This window comes from Pelodiscus sinensis, chromosome 6 (genome assembly GCF_052426305.1).
Source record: "Pelodiscus sinensis isolate ZL-2025 chromosome 6, ASM5242630v1, whole genome shotgun sequence".
Classification (NCBI taxonomy): Eukaryota; Metazoa; Chordata; order Testudines; family Trionychidae; genus Pelodiscus; species Pelodiscus sinensis.
The window spans coordinates 70,386,420-70,403,294 of record NC_143057.1 but is presented as its reverse complement, the minus strand read 5'-3'; positions in this window follow the sequence as shown (position 1 = coordinate 70,403,294).

The following is a 16,875-nucleotide window of genomic DNA, read 5'->3' as shown; positions in this document are numbered from 1 at the left end:
CCTGGCTACCCAGTTGCAATCCTCCCTCCTCTCAGGATCTGCATGTGCCCAGCTCCCTTCTGCACTCTTCTGAGCAATGGGGTGCTCTTCTTTCCCTCTTCTCGGAGGAGGGTGAATTCACTGGCCTGCCCAGGGTGTGTCTGTTCTTCTCCCCTGCACTCTACATAAGAATGGTCATAGAAATGTAGCCGTGTTAGTCTGGGGTAGTTGAAGCAAAATGCAGGACAATGTAGCACTTTAAAGACTAACAAGATGGTTTATTAGATGATGAGCTTTCGTGGGCCAGACCCACTTCCTCAGATCAAATAGTGGAAGAAAGTAGTCACAACCATATATACCAAAGGATACAATTTAAAAAAAATGAACAAATATGAAAAGGACAAATCACATTGCAGAACAGAAGGGGGATGCGGGGGGGGTGGGAAGGGGGAGGAAGGAAGGTAAGTGTCTGTGAATTGCTGATATTAAAGGTAGGGAGAGTGGGATGTTTGTGAGTTAATGGTATTACAGGTGATAATTGGGGAAACTGTCTTGGTAATGGGTGAGAAAGTTCAAAGACTTGTTAAGTCCTTGTTGGTAAGTGTCGAATTTTAACATGAATGACAGTTCAGAGGATTCCCTTTCAAGTGCAGATGTAAAAGGTCTTTGTAGCAGAATGCAGGTGGCTAAGTCATTTAGAGAGTGTCCTTTCTGGTTAAAGTGGCAAGAAACTGTTTTCTCTTTGTGATCTTGTCTGATATCTGTTTTGTGGGCATTAATCCTTTGGCGAAGTGTCTGAGATGTTTGTCCAATGTACATAGCAGACGGACACTTTCGGCACATGATAGCGTAGATTATATTTCTGGATGCGCAGGAATATGTGTTCTTGATCTTATAACTCACTTGGTTAGGTCCAATAATGGTATCAGCAGAATGAATATGTGGACAAAGCTGGCAACGGGGTTTGTTGCAAGGGAAGGTACCAGGGTTGGTATTAGTGTGGTATGTCCTGTGGTGGTTGGTAAGAATCATCTTGATTGGTAAGATGATTGGTAAGATGATTCTTACCAACCACCACAGGACATACCACACTAATACCAACCCTGGTACCTTCCCTTGCAACAAACCCCGTTGCCAGCTTTGTCCACATATTCATTCTGCTGATACCATTATTGGACCTAACCAAGTGAGTTATAAGATCAAGACACATATTCCTGCGCATCCAGAAATATAATCTACGCTATCATGTGCCGAAAGTGTCCGTCTGCTATGTACATTGGACAAACATCTCAGACACTTCGCCAAAGGATTAATGCCCACAAAACAGATATCAGACAAGATCACAAAGAGAAAACAGTTTCTTGCCACTTTAACCAGAAAGGACACTCTCTAAATGACTTAGCCACCTGCATTCTGCTACAAAGACCTTTTACATCTGCACTTGAAAGGGAATCCTCTGAACTGTCATTCATGTTAAAATTCGACACTTACCAACAAGGACTTAACAAGTCTTTGAACTTTCTCACCCATTACCAAGACAGTTTCCCCAATTATCACCTGTAATACCATTAACTCACAAACATCCCACTCTCCCTACCTTTAATATCAGCAATTCACAGACACTTACCTTCCTTCCTCCCCCTTCCCACCCCCCCCGCATCCCCCTTCTGTTCTGCAATGTGATTTGTCCTTTTCATATTTGTTCATTTTTTTTAAATTGTATCCTTTGGTATATATGGTTGTGACTACTTTCTTCCACTATTTGATCTGAGGAAGTGGGTCTGGCCCACGAAAGCTCATCATCTAATAAACCATCTTGTTAGTCTTTAAAGTGCTACATTGTCCTGCATTTTGCTGTAAGAATGGTCAGACTGGGTCAGACCAAAGGTCCAGCTAACCCAGTATCCCGTCTTTCCACAGTGGCCAACATGCCAAGTGCTTCACAAGGAATGAACAGAACAGATAATCATCACAGGATCTACCCACTAGCAACCATTCCTAGCTTCTGGCAAATGGAGGCTAGGGACGCCATTCCTGCTCACCCTGGCTAATAGCCACTGATGGACCTACATTCTATGAACTTGTGTGGTTTCTTTTCTAATCCTGTTATAGTCTTGACCTACACAATATCCTCTGGTAAAGAGTTAACTGTATTTTGTGTGAAGAAATTCTTCCCTTTTGTTCTAAATCTGATAGGTAAGTATCCTACCTGCCTTTTCCTGGTGCTGGTTGGCTGAGTGGAAGGGCAGGATATGCCTCTCCAAAACAGGCATGGAAGGAGGAGAGGCACTGGGTGGTGTACCACAGCCCCAACCCCCAGAGCCTCTGTGACTTGGTGCTACAGCACTCAGCTGGCAGCTGGGAGGCAGCACAGGGCTAGGTGAGGGGGGGCAGGGCAGGCACTGGGGACTCCGGAAATAAGGCTACTGCTGGGAAGCTCTGGGGATGGGGGACTCTAAGTGGCAGGTTGCTGACACTGGGGGGAACTGGGACATCCAGGGTGGGGAGCTGGCACTGGGGGGCTCTGGAGATGGGGCTAGTATTGGGGGGGGGAGCATGGGGGCAGGGCTGACACTGGGGGGGCTCTGGAGATGGAGCTAATATTGGGGAGTGGTGGCTGGCACTAATGGGGGTTTGAGGGGGTTGGGTGCAGTGAGGCTCTGGAAACAGAAGGTTGGCACTGGGGAGTCTGGGGGGGGAGCTATAAGGGTCGGGGGACTGACAGAGCTGAAGCCCACTGTTCATGGTGGCTCTGAGGGCTGGGACTTTTAGTGAACTGTTAACATTTTACCTGCATGTTTGCGTATTCATAATTTGCATAATGAATATGTAATTATGCAAATAAAATGTTGCCAGTCTGCCAAAAGTTTTGAATGGGTTTGCTGGTCTGTGGTATAAAAATGGTTGGGAACCACTGAAATAGATCACTAAGGGTACTTCTAGGCAGCAGTGCTATATTGGGATACACTGGATGTATCCCAAAATAGCATTTTCTGTGTCTTGTCAGTATGCTCATTATTACAAAATGCAATCATAATAACGGGTTTACTATTCTGACATCCCAGTAAGCATCATTCCATTAACCTCAAGGATTAAGTAATTTGGTCAGAATAGCAATCTATTTCAAAATTTGGCATTGTGTAGATAGTCTATTTTGCAATTTGGTGCTATCTCAAAATAAGCTTGCATGGCTTATTTCGAGCTAGTGCCGTTATGTAGACACACCCTGAGAGAGCTCTCTCCTAGTGCTTGCATTGTGGCCACACTTTCAATGTGAAACGTAGACAAAGCCTAAATTACAACTGTCTGGGTGCATCTACACTGTAGCATTTTTCCAGAAAAGTAGCCGTTGTTTCTGGAAAAACAATACTTGCGTCCACACTGCCATTGAGTTCTTTTGACAAAAAGTCGAAAGAATGGAGGGGTTTTTCTGACAGTGGTAAACCTGATTCTAGCTTTTTCGGAAAAAGGCGTGTGTGGATGAAGAAGAGGGAGTTCTTTCGAAAGGAGATGCCTCCAGGCAATAACACTGGTACTCTGGTGACCTCTCCATCCAAACTAATCCCAACTTAAATGTGAGATAGTGTCCACATTGATTGGATGCTATCTTTCGAAAAAGCACATTGCTTTTTCGTTGCACTTTTGCTGTGTGAACGCTCTCTTTCTAAATAAGCTTTCTCTGAAAGCCTCTGAGTCATAGCTCAATCCTATTTCTGCTCCTGGGGCAACATGGCCCTTAACAGACACCTTTAAATGACCCTCATTTTGACTCTTAAATTATTTCTCATACTAAAGAAGACCAGGAGGCAAAAAGAAATATCTGCCCAGAAACCTCTCTTGTGTCAGATAAATATTTTAATAATTTGAATAGATATTTTTCCTAGGTTTCTGCCAAAATTGCTTGCAGATTTCTATTGTCTCTGGTCCTGACAAATGTTCTTCTATCAAAACCAAATGATTTATTTTTAACAGTAAAATTGGTTGACTTCATGGGCTTGGATTTGGGGTTGCAAGTCACAGATTTGGGGCTACAAGGCTTATGAATCTGTTTCTATCTGATTTTTCCAATTTTCTTTTGAGCTCAGGGTATGTTGGCATTGCCAGGCGTTTTCTGTACTAAAGCTAGCTTCACAGTCAAATTTTCAAAGGTGGATACTCAAAATATTTCACACCTAATTGCAACATATACAGCTACCTGAATTGTAAACATAAATGTTACTTTGCATATGGAAACTTAACTCTTTGTTCCATGCTGAAAGCTTGACTCTCAGGCAATGTCTACACTGCACACTTATTTAGAAATAATTCATGTTATTTTGAAATAACAGAGAGTGCGTCTACACAGCAAACCCGTTATTTTGAAATAATTTCAAAATAATGGACTTCTTACTTCGACTCCTGTAACCCTCATTTCACAAGGAGTAAGGGAGTTGAAGGAAGAGTGTTCTTCCTTTGACTTCCTGCTGTGTAGACAGAACCAAAAGTCGAATTAAGGTACTTCAACTTCAGCTACACAATTAACATAGCTGAAGTTGTGTGCCTGAACTTGACTTTAGCCCATGGTGTAGCCATGCCCTCAAATTTTCTTCCTGGCTCTGACCCTTCTATTCTGATCATTCCCTTTTTCTTGGTCATCTTTACTCTGACATCAATCCCATCTCCATGGCTGATCCCTTTCTGTCAACTTGCTCTCTAGCATTGTGACTCCTTTTTTTTTTTTTTTTTTAAACAGAGGAAAGTGATTTCCTATATCACCTTGCCTGAGTTGCTTAATCTTTCAGTGGCTTGGTTCCCCATCTGTGAAATGGGGAAAATACCACAAAGAGTTGTTGTGAGGACCAGTTAATGAATTAATAATGCCTATCAGGTCATGGCCATACAAAATCCTAGATAGATAGATTAGATAGATAGCAGTGTCATATATATATATATATATATATATATATATATATATATATATATATATATATATATATATATATATATATATAGTCATTTTATTATACTGATCTGATAAACATGTATGTGTATATCTGTGTGTATGAGAGAGACTTTCTGATACTCACCCATACTTAGTTGCTTCTCTGAACTCCTTCCACTATGGTATGGTTTCTTCTTCCTGTCAAGGCTCTTGGCTACAAGACAAGTCCCTAAGTTACTGAAGCCCCAAATATAGGCAAAGGCAAGAGACTAGAAGAATATTTGGCATGGTTAGTTTTCCTTGATGACTCTTACAGCATTTGGCTGCCCTAGGTCTGCTAAAGATGGTGTGCGTGGGCTGACCAATCTTCAGACAGCATTGGAAACTGCTCCCTGTATCATAAAATTCTCCTCTCTGACGGCTAGCACAACATCTGTTTCCTTTCACAGCTTGGGCAGATCAGATAGAGGCAACAGCTCTGGATAAAGCACACAGTCGGCAATTGTTCTTATGTCAACCCTACAGAGCATAGGCAATTGTAACAAGTATGGCAGAGATGTGAGTGTACATGTTCCTCATCCCAAACGTTAGGAGAATTTCACATTGTGGCTTCAAATCTGCCACTAACAAATGAGTCTTTGTTGAGTGCCATGGTTCTCAAAGGGTGGTCTGTCAAGAACTGCCAAGTTGTTTGCACATCTGCTTCTGTCACAGGGATGAAGCATCTTCCAATTTAAAAGCACTGAAGAGTCCTTCCAGTTTAAGCCCACTCCAGGCGTCTTTTAGATTTTCAGAGACATTTTGGGACTGACTGATTTCATATAGACAAGCTTCCCCCTGATCCTTGCACATTTCTTTCGTATGTGTGTGTTTGCATTTAGTGTGGATTAAATGGCGATAAAAGACATGGTCCAAACTGCTGGAGGTGCAGCAAACTGGAAAAGAGAAACAAACTGCAGAGGGGACTGGAGAGAGTAGAAGCTATTAAAAGTACAGAAAACAATGATGGGAAACTGTCCTAGGAAATGTGAAGTTCTGCTTTGGGGAGTGGAAATACAGATACAGTAGGGGAGAAAAGATGTAATAAAGAGTCATTTCCATCACATAAAATCAAGTTTAATTTCATTTTGACTTCTTAACATTTTCCTACCGTCACTCATGAACAAGACCACAGGATATTTGAACTCTTCCACTAAGAGCAACAATGATGTGGGTGTTACCCTAATCCGTAAAGTGGGAGCTGATTTTTCAGATGAAGCTTTTGGTTTACAGATCAGTCTCTGTCAGCCTCACCTATGATCATGAACTTTGGATGACCAAACAGATAAGATTATGGGAACAAGAGGTGGGCCTGAGATTTTTCTCCAGGTTGGCTGGGCTTACTCTCCAAGAGAGGGTGAGGGGCTCAGCTATTCAGAGGAGAGGAGCTTGGACTAGAGCTGCTACTCATCCTGATCAAAAGGAGATGGCTGAGGTGATTCAGCCACCTGATAAGGATTCCATTGGAATGCTACAGGGCACCTCCTACTGAGAGGAAACCCTGAAGCTGACCCAGGACATGATGGAGTCATAATATCTCCCAGCTGGCCTGGGAACACTGTGGAATCACCCAGAAGGATCTGAAACCAGAGAAAAGGAAGGCCTGGTCCTTCCTACTCTTTGTGCTGCTTGCTGTGACTCTCACCAGGAGAAGTGGCTTAAAAGAAAAAGAAAGAAAGAAAGAAAGAAAGAAAGAAAGAAAGAAAGAAAGAAAGAAAGAAAGAAAGAAAGAAAGAAAGAAAGAAAGAAAGAAAGAAAGAAAGAAAGAAAGAAAGAAAGAAGAAAACTGTCCTAATTTTTTTTCAAATATCCAAGCATTCCACATGCTGTGGGAAAGGTACTCCAAAGAGAATCTGAATCCCAAAGGATGATGGCCCCCAAGAAAATATATATTTTAAATGGCCTAAAAAAAAAATCCCCATTACTGATTCAGTGTCATGGTATTATAAGAAAAAAAAACCCCTCAGCTCTACTAATTAATCTCTGATAAAGAATTCTTAGAAGGTTTCACTTAATGATGGGTTAATGAAAAAGTGGTTCTTGCAGCATTTTGGTTTTGAGACAGGTTGATCTTTGCAAATCACTGTGTGTCTTAACATACAACTAGAAAGTGTATACTTGGAGAGTGTTATCAGCAAGAATGGGGGAACTGAAGAGGACATCAGTGAAGGACTACAAAAGGTGCAACAAGCCTTTGCCATATTACGACCAGTCTGGGGTACAAGAGCCATTTCATCAAGAATCAAACTACGTATTTTCACTTCCAATGTGAAATCAGTGCTGTTGTATGGCTCGGAGGCCTGGCATGTTGTCCAGAGCAACACTAAGAGAATTCAGATGTTTGTCAATAAATGCCTTAGACACATTCTCCAGCTAAATTGGTACGATAGAGTGCCAAATGAAACCTTGTGGACCAAAACAAATCAGAAACCAATGGAGGTTCAGATTAGGAAGAGAAAATGGTGATGGGCAGGCCACATCCTGCATAAGGACTGTGAGGAATGTATCACGAGATAAGTGTTAGAATGGAATCCAAAGGGGAAAGGGGATGTTCCAAACAAACATGGTGATGAAGCATCCTGGACAAAGTAAAGCAGCTGGTTTAACGTGGGATCAAATCAAGACTATCGCTAATGATCACAAGAGATGGAGAATGACTGTGGAGGCCCTATGCTCCATTAGGAGCCCAGAATAGAATGTATTCTGACTCTCCGTTTTTAAAAAAAATCTCTTTTTCAGACAATATGTTGCTTAAAAAAGATTTTGAAACAATTCTTTAGTATCCATAGACCATTCCATTACGTATACTTATTTATTAGAAGCATTCATACAAGTACTAACCTTTTAGACATATCCACACAGCATTGTTAGCAACAAAGAAAATGGTCTTCATGTTTTATTTCTAAAGATTTCACTGTGTCTGTAGCTTGCTGCAGCTGTGCAGCAAGCCACATGCTTGTCACTGATATGGCACTTTAATTTTTGTCTAACAAATGTTCATAAGCAATTATATCTTTAATATAATTCACTTATACTCATCCTCTTGCAGATACAGCCTGGACAGACACAGCATGTCCAGAGTTTCCTGAATAACTATTATAGCTAGCAACTGGCAACATATTGTATTGTGGTTGAATTTCCAGCATACATACATACTGTTAGTATGATGGGACGGCTTAAGTTAGATGTCCATAGGAACCAGGCTAAGAGTCAGAAGCAACTTGCATTCTAATCCCAGCTCTAACACTACCTCCCTCAGTAGTGCTGGAAAAATCTACTAGCTCTAAATTGGAAGAGCATTCTTGTCTTTGGATACCTCTAATATAAATAATTATATGCTGGTTGTACTAACACCAAATTTCTTTTTTTTTTTCTTTTACATTTAAGAAAGTTGACACAAACAGCTGAGAACAGCAGGTCAGTCTCCTAACTGCAATAAATCAAGTGTTCACCAATATACTGATAAATCACTTATGACAGCTCTGGGTTTTGCTGAGCAGAACAGGCTGGAACAATGTGTTAAATGTGATCCATGCTTTGTTGAAGAAGAGAGACAAATGTAATGCAGTAAGTACCATGTGTAACCCCATCATCTCTGAGAAACTCAGTACGGGAGACCAGATTCCTGTTTTGCAATGGATAGTTATGGCATTGGAAAAGGTAACAGTCCCATATATATTCTTTTCCATAAGTTAGCTCTCATTATTTTTAGTACTTCAAACTTGTTTTTGTCAATTATGTCCCCCCATGTCTTGTTTGGGGTACATGGGTGCAGGAACTAGAAGTATTGGGGGTGCTGCTGATGTACCATCTGCCTGGAAGTAGTTTCCATCATACAGTTTGGTTTGATGGCTCTCAGCATCCCCACTATAAAAATTGATCCAGAGTCACAGTTGAGGGGAGGGGATGAATAATTTCTGAGATATATATTTCAAAATACAATCTTAAGCAGCAGTTTGAAACCTTTTTCATATTTGGGTGAGAGGGATAGGATCACTTGATGATTACTTGTTCTTCTGTCCATTCACTCTGCGGGCATCTGAAATTGGCCACTGTCAGCAGACGGGCTATGGGGCTAGATGGACTGTTGGTCTGACCCAGTATGTCTATTCTTATGTTCATAAGATGTTTTCATCATGTATTAGTGCCCTTTATAGATGCTCACATAGGATAGCTAAGTGAACATAGTGAATATCATCTCGCCTAATGCAATGGATGCAATTGCTTAGAACCTTCCTCCACTTCTTTCCTATGCACACATTTTATAACCATCAACATGCATAAGTCTGACATAAACTTGCCCTTTCAAACTGATGGCAGTTCATGTAGAATGAACAGCTATTCAGCATTAATAAGGAGGGTAGAACAGGGTCGTTAGTGCCTGTTGTGTAGTACCTTGCTTGTTCCCTAAGTCCTCTCACTTGCTTCAGTGGAAGAACCCAGCTAACGGGTAGCAGAAACAGCTCCCGAGATAAAGGAGAAGTGGTACACCACCTCCAGCAAGGTGTGATCACAAAAAATGATATTTACGAAGTCAACTGGTGAAAATATAACCCAGTGTTTCTCAAAGTGGTCCACAAAACCACTTTGATAAACCTGCTAACTGGCTGCTCTGCTGTGTTTATTTAATGGCACCACAGCCACTGAGCCTCACAGCTCCCATTGGCTCCAGTTCACCATTTGCAGCCAAGGGGGGTCATGGGAAGAGGTGGCCTAGCCCACGCCTCTTCCTGCAGCTCCCCTTGGCTGCAAACGGTGAACTGGAGTCAGTGAAAGTTGTGAGGCTCCATGGCCACGGCACCAGAAAGTAAACACACCAAAGTGGTTTCGCGGACAACTTTGAAAAACACTGATATAAACTGATCCTTTCTCACTGTTTGCCACCCACAGCAGGTAGATCTTTCTAACAAAGAGGAGTTTAATTGTGGTGAGAGCATCACAATTTTATTTGTTTTTATTTGTCTATAGCAGCACCTACAACATTTTTGGAGCTATACAAACATAAATGAAGGCAAGTGTTGCCTTATAACAAAGAAATGCTTGACGTGTTAATGCACTTTTCTGAAAAGCCACAAAAGGCAAAGACCAGGATATATTGTCAGGACTATAGAATGCTGTCTCATGAAGAAAGCCAAATATTTTCTCTGCTTTGTCATAGCAATTTACATGTATTTTAAAGCTTGTTTTTTATTTTTGTGACGCACAAAACAATTCTGAGAGTGTATGGAACACTTCCAATAAATACTACTATGAAACAAGACACAGCAGCAGGTTGTTAAGCAATTACCCTTTTTCAAGATATATATTTTTTTCTGTTTGGCTTTACTAGCACAGGAGAAAAGTCACTGGATTGCAGAGGAAAGGCAGCTGGATTAATGTTTCTTGCTACTTTAGAGGTTCATGATGTTTTTCCCATAGGGTATGTCTATACTACCCTCCTAGTTCGAACTAGCGGGGTAATGTAGGCATACCGCACTTGCAAATGAAGCCCGGGATTTGAATTTCCCGGGCTTCATTTGCATAAGCGGGGAGCCGCCATTTTTAAAACCCCGCTGGTTCGAACCCCGTGCAGCGCGGCTACACGGGGCACGAACTAGGTAGTTCGAACTAGGCTTCCTGAAATGAGGAGTAATGGTAGTTTGAACTAGGAAGCCTAGTTCGAACTACCTAGTTCGTGCCCCATGTAGCCGCGCTGCACGGGGTTCGAACCAGTGGGGTTTTAAAAATGGCGGCTCCCCGCTTATGCAAATGAAGCCCGGGAAATTCAAATCCCGGGCTTCATTTGCAAGTGCGGTATGCCTACATTACCCTCCTAGTTCGAACTAGGAGGGTAGTGTAGACATACCCTATGATCCAAACATTCTTCACAGGTGTCTCTGTAGGATGAATCAAATAAATATAAAATATATGTTAAGGGTGTAATTTATCTCAGTGTGGCTCACGCAAGCACCTAATCCTGAATTCAGAGAAAAAATAAGGTTTAAATGATACATAGGGCTCTCTTCCCTAACACGAGTCTTACCCTAAAATAGTATTAGGTAGCTTCCCTGTCATTACTTGCAGCAAGTGATGCTCTCTGCTTTATGTCACACATCATTCTTGAAAAAATATAATCCATCAGATTTATTACATTTGTGATTTAAATGAAATTTATAAACATCCCAAATCAAGCAAGAGCCTCAGGTATTTACTTTTCTTGTTATCTCTGATGTTTGTTCTTTTTCTACTAGCTTGGTCATGTTATCTTTAGTACTTTAACCTTTCAAATAGGAGGTTATTTTAAAAAATGTTGGACAATTGCCCACTGCAAACAAAACACTGTGAGGAGAGTGGGTATAGAGAAAGCTCAGAATGATGAGCAGATAGAAGCTGGGCAGACTTCCAGGCATATCCATATACAAAGACAGGGTCAGAAAATTGCTAAGCTGATCTAATGGAAGCAGCAAAGATAACACTCAAGTCTGCACTGTCTGACTGAATTTTGTCTGATCCCAGCAACATGAAGTAAGTGTGCTAGTGCATTTTCTCTGGGGGGAGGGGGACCCATCAAAGTACACTATGTCTATTTCCAATCAGAAAGTTATTTTTAACTTTTCACTAAGAATTGCAATAGCTGTTGTCAGTCTTTGCCTCTGTCAAAATCTCTTGCACTCTCCCTTCCTCCCCCCCCCCCCCCCACACACACACAGTGAGAGAGAGTTCTGTCCCCACATATTGGTAATAAAATAAATCTTAGTATTGCTTTATCATTGTGCCGAAGGGCACATTGTAGCACTTTGGCATGAAAGAATTATCTGTCCATATTCATTCTTTCGGCATTTTCAGTATAAATAGAAAATTGCCCACTTAAAAAAACATATCTACTTCTCCCAAGTAAATTTTGGTGATGTAAATACACCTCTAGTGAGGAAGGCTTTAAACTAGGTTTTCCAAGGGATGGCGACCTAGCCCTGAGGTAATTGTGAAAGTCAAATATCAGAAGGAAACACCAGGAGGAAGGTGCAACAGGGGAGACCTCCTGATTCTTACTGAGAAAGTAGGACAGTCGGCTAGTTATCTTAGGTGCCAGTACACAAACACAAGAAGTCTAGGAAACAAACAGGAAGAATTAGAAGTCCCAGCAGAGTCAAGGAACTATGATGTGATTAGAATAACACAGATTGGGAGGGTAATTCACATGACTAAAGTACTGCCATGGGTGGGTATAAACTATTCAAGAAGACCAGTCAGGGGAGAAAAGGTGAAGGAGTAGCACTGTATGTAAAAGAACGGTGTGATTACTCAGCACTCCAATATAAAACTGAAGAAAAGCCTGTTGAGAGTCTTTGGCACATCTAGACTGAATCCCTCTGTTGACAGCAGGCTGCAAATCAAGCACATCAAAATTGCTAATGAAGCAGAGATTTAAATATTCCGTTCATAATTAGCATAAACATGGCCACCACTTTTTTCGAAACAGAGCTTTTTCGAAAAAAAAACAGCAGTCTAGACGTGGATCTGTCGAAAATAAAGCCTTTTTTGACAGATCCTGTATTCCTCAAAAAATGAGGTTTACAGGATCTGTCCAAAAAGGCTTTATTTTTGACAGATCTGTGTCTAGACTGCTGGGTTTTTTTCGAAAAAGCTCTGTTTTGAAAAAAAGTGGTGGCCATGTTTATGCTAATGAGGCACAGGATATTTAAATCCCTGCATCATTAGCAATTTCGATGTGCCTAATCTACATCTCTCTGTCAACAGAGGGATGCAGTCTAGACACACCCTTTGGGTTCAGATTAAAGGCAGGAACAAAAACAAAGCGATGCTTTGATGGGCATCTGCTATAGATCACTAAACGAGAAGAATGAGGTAAACAAGGCATTCTTTGTAAAACTAACAGAAGTTTCCAAATCACAGGTCCTGGTTCTCATGGGTGACTTCTATTGGGAGGGCAATGCAACAGTCCCAGGTGGCCCTAGACTAGTTGCCAGTAACTGGCGCCCTAGGCAAAACATGCAATCGGCAGCCCCACCTCCAAACCCCTCAATGATATTGCACAACCATTTGGCGCCCCATTTAACTTGGCGCCCTAGGCGACCGCCTAGTTCGCCTATATGGACGGGCCGCCCCTGGCAGCAGTGCACAGACAATCCAGGAAGTTTTTGGAGAGTGTTCAGGATAACTTCCTGGTGCAAGTGCTGAAGCAGCCAGCGAGGGGTCATGCTCCTCTTGACCAGCTGCTCACAAACAGTGATAGATGATGTGGAAAATGTTGAAGTACTCTATGCTTTTTTGCTTTGGTCTTCACAACTAAGGTCAGCTCCCAGACTTTGGCACTAGACTGCACAATATGCGAAGGAGGTGAGCAGCCAGACCTATGTAGTGAAAAAACGTGTTACAGCTATTTAGAAAAGGTGGACATGTACAAATTCATGGGGCTGATTCTAATGCATCCGAGGGTTCTGAGTTGGCTGATATGATTACAATACCTTTGGCCATTATTTTTGAAAACTCATGCTGGTTGGGGGGAGATCCCAGATGGCTGGAAAAAGGCAAATGTAGTTTCTGTGATGGGGTACAGCCACAGAAGTCCCCTTGGTTTATCCCCTTAGTGTACTGACAGGCTAAGCAACAGTTCTGCAGAAAATGACCTGGGGATCCTATTAGATGAGAAGCTGGATATGAATGTGTGCCCTTGTTGCCAAAAAGGGCTGCATATTAGTAGGCGCATCATTAGCAGATCAAGGAAAGTGATTATTCCTCTCTATTCAGTACTGGTGAGGCCACATCTGGAGTATTGCATCTAGTTTTGGGCCTCCTACTGCAGAAAGCATGTGGATAAATTGGAAAGAGTTCAACAGAAGGCAATGAAAATTATTAGGGGACTGGGGCACGTGACTTATGAAGAGAAGCTGAGGGAACTGGGTTTATTTAGTCTGCAGAAGAGAAGACTGAGGGTATGTCTACACTGAAGAGGTTTTTTTTGAAAAATGGCCATTTTTCTGAAAAAGTTTCACTTATGTCCACACTGCAATCATGTTCTTTCAGAAAAAAATCAAAAGAACAGAGGGGTTTTTCCGACATTGGTAAACCTCTTTTTACGAGGAAGAAGCCTTTTTCCAAAAGAGCTCTTTTGGAAAAAGGCACGTGTGGACAGGGAAAAGGGAGTTCTTTTGAAAGAAAAGAGGAAAAAAAAAACAGGTGCCATGGTGGCTACACATTCCATAGTAATCACAGCTTAAATGTGAGATAGCGTCCAGTTAGTGTGGATGCTATCTTTCGAAACAGCAGACTGCTTTTTCAATGTGCTTTTGCTATGAAGACACTCTCTTTCAGAAGTTTTTTCAGAAGATCTCTTCTGGAAAAGCTTCTTCTGAAAGAAACCTACAGTCTAGACTTAGCCTGAGAGGAGGGTTTGATAGCAGTCTTCAATTACCTGAAGATGGGTTCCAAAGAGAATGGAGCTAAGGTGCTCTCAGTGGTGGCCCGTGACGGAAAAAGAAGCAATGGTCTCAAATTGTGGTGCAAGAGGCCTAGGTTGGATTTTAGGAAAAGAACAATTTACTAGAAGGACACTGAAACACTGGAATGGGTTACCTAGTGAGGTGGTGGAATCTCTATCCTTACAGGTATTTAAGGCCAGACTTGACAAAATCTTGACTGGAATGATTTAGTTGGGATTGGTCCTGCTTTGAACAGGGGATTGGACTAGATGACCTCCAGAGGTCTCTTCCAGCCCTAGTCTTCTATGAGTCTATGATTCTCTGAGGACAAAGTCAACAATGAAGTAGACAATTCATTTCAAACAAACAGAGAAAGTAAACATATTATAGCAAAATGCTAACTTCCTTGCACGTTAATTGTATACATAAAGAAGCATGTGAAAACGGACAGTTTCATAATGTGGACAAAAGTTTCCATCTTTCACGTGATACCAGCACTTGACTTTCACTCTCTTCAGAGTAGGATTTTTTTCCATGAGAACAAGAACTCACACAAATGTCTATTAAGGGAGCAACATGAGAAACAAGCAATCATTAGCTCAATACAGTATTTTTACTTAAATATGAGATAGGCAGATGGTCTATGTATTCCTTCTGGAAGCTTCCCAGTGACAGATGGATTCTTGGGGGAAATATGCCTTTGGAAATTCAACACATTCCCTGACACGACAGAAGTGATCTTACCTTGCAGACAGTCGTCTTAATTCTCTTCCTCCGGGGATGAGTTAAGCATATCCTCTGTTCCAGAAGGTTCTGAAATTTCCCAGATCACACGGCATCCATGTGCTTTCAAATCCCCATTAAACCAAATTATTCAAAATGGAAAATACTCAAAGAGCAGTTATAAGTGTTTGCCAAAGGGCATTTCAGGGGGGAATATAAAAGAAGATATTTTTCAGCATGAACACAGAACAAAAGCACAATGGGGTTTCAAATGTAAAAATGACCTATTCGAAGAAGAGCATTTCAATTTCCTCAATAACCTTCACTACATTATTTTACTGAGCACCAATGTTAATTCATCAGCTTAGACCATTTCAAAGTGTTATTTTTACTGACTAGAAAAAAATGAATTGTGATTCTTACAAGTCAGGCTAGAAAATATATCTTGTATATAGATATACAGTACTTTATAAGTCCAGTGATCTCCGTTTTAAAATGAAAATTGTTTTTGTTTATTTGCATATTGTACACATAAAAGAAACTTTAGTATGTGGTAACAGCTCCTTTCAAACATTTAAAATCACAGATATTATTCTGGAACTCTTTCCTAATGAAAGAAGAACTTGTTCTGTTTCACATATACATTTCTGTCAGGTTAACTATTGAACTGCCGATAAGTGCTACCATTAGTGAAATGTGATAAATCACAGTAAAAGAGAAAGAATGACTATAAAATACTCAATCCACTAAATGCTAGAAATTCACTAACTGGAGATCAAATCTGGCTTGAGGTTTCATCAGTGTAAATTCAGAGAGTGAAATTCTGGCTGCAGTAATGTCAATGGCAAAGTTCCCATTGACTTCAGTGGGACCAGGATTTCAGCCAAGAGTTACTCTGCTGCCTTTATGGAAGTTAATGTGAGCTTACACAGATGTAACTGAATGGAAAAAATGACCTTAAAGTAGATTTTTAGTTGTATTTTTTAGTAAGGTGAAGACTTTCAGCAACTAAACCATACACATTGGTTTACCTCTTTAGCCCAAAGATTTCCTAACATCATCAACATTACTAGAGCAAGGTGAAAAACAGAATTTTCTTAATTTTTTAAATTTTCTTTGAAGTTCAATATTTTTTAGTGTTGTCCTCCAAAAATGACTATCACTCATATTTCCTCCACCACGTCCTTACTTACATCCAGACTTACTTAAAAAAAAAGCAGGCTGACTTTTTATATGGTTGTATAGTACCCAGTGCAGTGCAATCCCAACCTTGATTGGTAACTTCCAGTACTGGCATAACACAAACAACAGAACTGGCTGAAAAAGTGTCTAAATAAAAATATTGAACTTCAATGAAAATCAAAAATAAAGAAAATCCTTAACATCATCTTCTGTTGGGAAAGGACCAGAGGCATGATTACATGGATTCTCTGGACATTGCCTCCAAAAAGCAGAGATGTAGTAACATTAGAAATTACTGCTACCTCAGGACTGCATTGTAACTGTGGAGGGCTCCAGAAACACTCCACTATTAGAAGATGGAGGTTTGTTCTATCCTATCCTCACCCAGAGGAGCCCCTTGCTTGTTCAGATTGTGCACTACTTTCCAAAATGCTTGTGTGAGGTATCCCTACAGAAGAAGAGGAAGAGGAAAGAAACTGAAAAGCTTCTCTTCAGCATCTGGTGGATTAATATCACATAGATTTCAGCAATATGTGCATTCAAGCTACACAGGTAGCCAGAAGGATTGTTGAATGATTAGGGAACTAATTTTGGAGTAGGGAGACCAGGGTT